Source organism: Nymphalis io, chromosome 25 (assembly GCF_905147045.1).
Source record: "Nymphalis io chromosome 25, ilAglIoxx1.1, whole genome shotgun sequence".
NCBI classification, from domain to species: Eukaryota; Metazoa; Arthropoda; class Insecta; order Lepidoptera; family Nymphalidae; genus Nymphalis; species Nymphalis io.
Genome location: NC_065912.1, coordinates 643,092 through 649,091, shown reverse-complemented (window position 1 = coordinate 649,091; position 6,000 = coordinate 643,092).

Genomic DNA, 6,000 nt, shown 5'->3' with positions numbered 1-6,000 from the left:
AGACTTAACGAATGGTCTCTGATACCTGTATATGTATGTATGTGGGCAATTTGTTTGGACATTATGTAACTTAATCTCTATGTATGTGTGGGTGAAATATTTTCACTTAATTTTAAGCCAGCAGTGCTAATCTGTAAGAACTCGCTTCATATGTCACTCGTGAAATGTTGAAAACCGATTAACGTTGATACGCTATTTTGATACGTTTATCTTTTAAATTTTATAATTATTATAATCAATGTCGCATATCGCTTTCTGACGTTTGACATGTCATGTACTAATTGAATATATACTATGTAACGAATAAATCGATTACAATTTTTGGTCTAAATTTGATCAGTATTTTTAACGATATTTAATTTTTCAATTATATTAAAAAAAACGAAACCTACTGTAGTAAAATTATTCCCAACTCTCATAATCCGATAGAACGACAATCCGACACGAACGGAAAGAGTTCAGGCAGGACCAACGGCTTTACGTGCTTTGCACGGGACTGTACACAATTCCAACTTCTAAATAAAATTTTCGACAGAAAAACCCAACAACTTTTTATTCGCTCGACCTGGGATTTGAACCCAGGACCTCCGGGTTAATCCCCCTATATCTACCACTAGGCCAACGAAGCAGTCGATAGTCAGATGATTGGATAGTATTGACAGAATGTCACAAGAGTAGTTCTATGTTGTTAATTAAAACTAAATAAAAAAGGTTGGTAACTATAAAGATTCATCATTCTTTATGAGTGGATAATGAAATGGATTCATATAATTTAATACATTATCTAATTGCTGCAGAGATTTCTATGGCACTCTCTTTATCCTATCCTTCTGCCCTTGATATTGCGGATTCCTTGCAATAGTGCATAATCCGAGGCCATGTTGTGTAATTGAGTAGAAAAGGCTAAGCCTCTTTAAACAGTTTTTAAATTATTTCGTACTTTTTTAATACAATAGGTAGGCAAACGCAAATGGGTCACCTGATGGTAAGTGGACACCGCCGCCCATAGACATTGGCTGGACAACGAAGACGTTATATCCCTTGTGCCCGAAGTTACACTGGCTCACTTACCCTTCCAACCAGAACACAACATTACTAATAAGTATTGGTATTAAGCGGTATATGGTAGCAATATATGATTAGGCGTGCTTGCACATAACCATGCCACCAAGTAACTTCTAACTATGATACTTAATAAAATTAAAGCGCTCTTAAAACTTAATTTATGATCAGTTAGGATACCTAAGCCAATTTTTTTTTGCGCCGTTGTCTAAATTTTTTTAATAAATAATTATTTTTATTGACACATAATGGCAACATTTTAAAGTGATTTAATCAACCAGATTAAGTATTTAAAATATTTCGAAAACACCAACAAAGTGTGACTGCTTGTATTCCATGTGTTCCAGTAATTCTACAATTGAATATATACAATATTTATTTTCATATAAATTATAAATATTAACGCCATAGGTATATAAAATAAGATACTTCATATGTACATATATAAAAGGCACGGTTCTATCGAAGTTCACTGGATAGCGTCTTAGTTACATAAAACTAAGACGCTATAGTATTATATATACTTAATAATATGTATAACATATATATTATATATATATTTTCAATCATCTGTTCCCTATTGAAAGAAATACTCGACTTCTGTTTCTTTTTTAGAATCAGTAATCCAAGTTAAGACTAATTTTCACTTTTATAATATTCTTCTTCTTCTTCGAGTGCCACTCCGACTAGCGAAGGTTGGCAGTCAGCTTTAAATACTCCTTCTTGTTCTTCGCGAGGCGAAAGAGTGCGGCAGCACTCGCGATTCCCGTCCATTCACGAATGTTGCACAGCCAAGACTTTTTTCTGCGCCCAACAGCTCTCCTTCCGGCAACTTTTCCATCATAATCAGTTGCAAAAGTTCATATCTTTCATGCCTAAGCACGTGTCCGAGTTATGCAACTTTTCTCTTCTTGACAGTCTCCAAAAGTTGCCGTTTTTGATTGACGCGTCGCAGAACTTCCACGTTCGAGACCTTTTGAGTCCAACTAATGGCCAACATACGTCTATAAGCCTACATCTCGAAAGCTTCTATACGTTTTTTGAGGTCTTCTTTAATTGTCCACGCCTCGCATCCGTAAAGAAGTATAGGCCAGATGTAACAATGTAGGAGTCGTATGCGCACAGGGATCTTAAGTCTGCGATTACAGAGTACTTTTTTCAACGTGCAGAAGGCACTTCGAGCTATTTCGATGCGATTCTTTATCTCCTGTTCACAGCTCCAGTTGTCATTAAGCCATGTCCCCAGATATTTGTACTTGCGCACCTGCGGCCTGCTACAATGATAGCAATGTCATCGAAGCTATGCTTAGATAACACCAAGATCTTCGTTTTTGATAGGTTCATCCTCAGACCAGCGTTTTCACTGCACTCATTAACACGGCTCATAATTAATTGCAGCTCTTTTATAATATTAGCACATTATATAGTTTAGTAGTTGAGACTTATACATATGACCGTCTAAATGAACTTCAAAGGCTTCCAAATGAACTCCTACAAACTTTTTCTGATTTTCTGGAAATTTATATTACAGTAATTCCATGTATTGAATGGTAAACCTTCATTACGATAATGTATTCTTCTATACATAAATAGGCAAAGACAAAATAGTTCCGTATTTATTTATTTATTTATTAAGGATCTCCAACAAAGGATACACACTTACGAGTACATTACATCGTGGAATAATATTTTAAAATATGTATGCTCCTTCAATTAAAGGAGACCACGGCATGCACATAAATAATGACAAAACAGAAATTTAAAAAATTATAAACTAAATGTTACATAGTGGTATTCAATAAAACATTTAATTTATCTTTTCCTCTTTTGTTTGTCAATAGATTTTTTTTAATTGGTAGCTGTTGAAGAGCTTTAGTTTCATATGTTTTATCAATTTTTTAATTGATAGTCGACAAAACACTGGGCGAACACTAGTTAATATCAATATGACTAAAAATAATTTTTAAAATAAAATTGATAGGTATTTCAAGTTGCTACACATTCTGTATAAGTGATAGTCGAAGGGACGTTAGGGGATGTAGGAGTTAGGGGCGAGTCGATTGCGTTAATGCACATTGAATTGAGAGTGGAGTACTACGCGGTCGCTTAAGATTGAAAATTACGTTTTTTTTATATTAGTGTTGTTGCGTTATTACAGCTTTATTACAAAAAAATATTGTATTGTTGTCTATGAATAATCCTTATTTATCTTTAAAATTATTTTACGTTTCAATATTTGTTTGAAAGGATTAGACTTGGAATTAGATTCGTCCATTATATATAAGCCGGGCTGTCGCGTCTAATTGTTGATTCGTGAACTCGTTAGCACGGGAATCCATGGTGAGCGTTATGCTCAAGAAACGTTAAAACAAGTAGACTGCAACGTTGACTTTTGTTACTATTTTAATTACACAAACTTCAATTTCTTATTCATTGAAATATTATACTAATAATTATCGATTAACAGCCCATGGGTTTGCGAATGATCACCGCGTGCAATTGCTGTCAACCAGTCCAAGATTGACATGATCTTCGCCCGTTGTGACAAACGCAACTCCATTCGGTGTTATTCGCTCTTATAAACCAAAAAAAATCATTTACCGACGGTAAAAAAATAACAAAATAAATTATAACTCTCAAAATTAACTGATTTTCATTATTCAATTATTTAACGCGCCGGCATATAGATAAATAGATTCATGGAAACTGTTTTGTATTATTCACTTTTTTGTAATTCGCTGCTACATCGCGCTGCGTTAAAACTAATATAACGTTCAAGCGATCGCCATAACAATTTCTATATACACAGGACAAAAAAAAAAAAAGTAAAAATTGCTTTTTGAATTGGTCCGTTGTTCGCTTACGTAACCACAAAATGAATTTTATTAATATTTTCACAATGTCATCGGTAATATCGATGCTTAATATTTTGTTTTAATATTTTGAAAATATTTATATATTATAGAATAGGAAGGCTGACGTGCAAATTGGCCACCTGATGGTAAGTGATCACCAACGCTCATAGACATTGTCGTTGTAAGAAATGTTAACCATCGCTTACATCACCAATGCGCCACCAACCTTTAGACCTAAGATTTTATGTCCCTTGTGTCTGTAATTACACTAGCTCACTCAACCTTCCGGAAACCGGAACACAACAATACCAAGTACTGCTGTTTTGCGATATAATATCTGATGAGTGGGTGGTACCTACCCAGACGAGCTTGCACAAAGCCCTACCACCAGTAAATATAATATATATATAATAGTAATAGTGTTTATGTTTTCGAATCAAATCGTTAAAAGTGCTTTTATTGTTACATACGCAGACTGTTATTGAGTTGTTAGAATTAAAAAGGCATATAGAAAAATCCACGTTTAATATATCGGTCGATTCATATATCTGTCAATAATTAATTTTTTTTTTTTCAAAAAAGTAGCAAAGGATGCATGTAACCGGGTAAAGAAGCAAGCGTATTAGATTTTTCAGGATAAGCACAAGTACTAAAAAACAATTACAAACTCAACAATAAAAACAAGCTTTTTTTATACCAGATCCTGAACGATCAACGTAAAAGTTAACGAATCGACCAATCAGATGATTTAATAAATTTGTTTCCGTTTCACTGATTCGCTAAAAGCAAATTAGCTAACGTATTCGAATTTCGTTATCGAAAATTTGATTACCACGATTTTATTTATATTACTTGGTTTAAAGGTAAGTAATAGCTAGTTAAACCATTAAAATATTTTTAAGGTATGCCATTTGTATTAGATAATGTTAAGCATTTGCAACTCGACCAAAATTAATAAATCGGCTGTGCCCTCGCCAGTTCTCGCACACCCGTAAAATCCTTTTCTCGAAGCTTATATATTTACTTTGACAACGGTGTTACTGGAATACATACATGCCTGCCTCGTTGGTCTAGTGGCTTGATATAAGGCCGCAGACCCTGAGGTCCTGGGTTCAATTCCCAGGTCGGGCCAATAAAAAGTTATTGCGTTTTTCTGTCCGAAAATTCTCAGTAGCAGCCCAGAGTCTGGAAGTTGGAAGTGTGTACACTCCCGTGCCTCGGAAAGTACGTAAAGCCGTTGGTCCTGTGCCTGAACTCTTTCCGGCCGTGTCGGATTGCCGTCCCATCTGATTATTAGAGTTATGGAATAGAGAGTGCACCTGTGTTTGGGCACACACTTGTGAACTATAATATCTCCTGCGTAGTTGGCTAATCTCTCTTGAGATTGGCCGCCGTGGCCGAAAGCGGTCTGTAGGACATTATTGCAATACATACAACAACAGTGTTAATTTGTAAAAACTCACATCGTGCGTCGTTCGTTATTTGTGCGTCCTTTAAATATCCAACAGCATGCACGTGTTCTGCGGTAAGTATATCCTTACAGAATTTTTACTTTACATTCATGCAAGTACTAGCTATACGTTTTGGCTTAACACGTATGAATTAAAATACATGTTATATCACTATTTGTAGTATTTTTTTTTATAGAATAGGAAGGCGGACGAGCATATGGGCCACCTGATGGTAAGTGGTCACCAAACGCCCTAAGACATTGGCATTGTAAGAAATGTTAACCATCGCTTACATCACCAATGCGCCACCAACCTTGGGAACTAAGATGTTATGTCCCTTGTGCCTGTAATTACACAGGCTCACTCACCCTTCAAACCGGAACACAACAATACCAAGTACTGCTGTTTTGCGGTAGAATATCTGATGAGTGGGTGGTACCTACCCAGACGAGCTTGCACAAAGCTCTACCACCAGTAGCATTGGCTTAGATTTAAAAAAATAACAGACAACTTCTCGTAGCTGTGTGTCCAACACGTTCGTCCACTGTGGCTTCAGCCGAGAGCAGATGCAATGCTTGACAACTATATATTTTTTGTATATACTATAAACCACAACCGTACATTTTTATAAA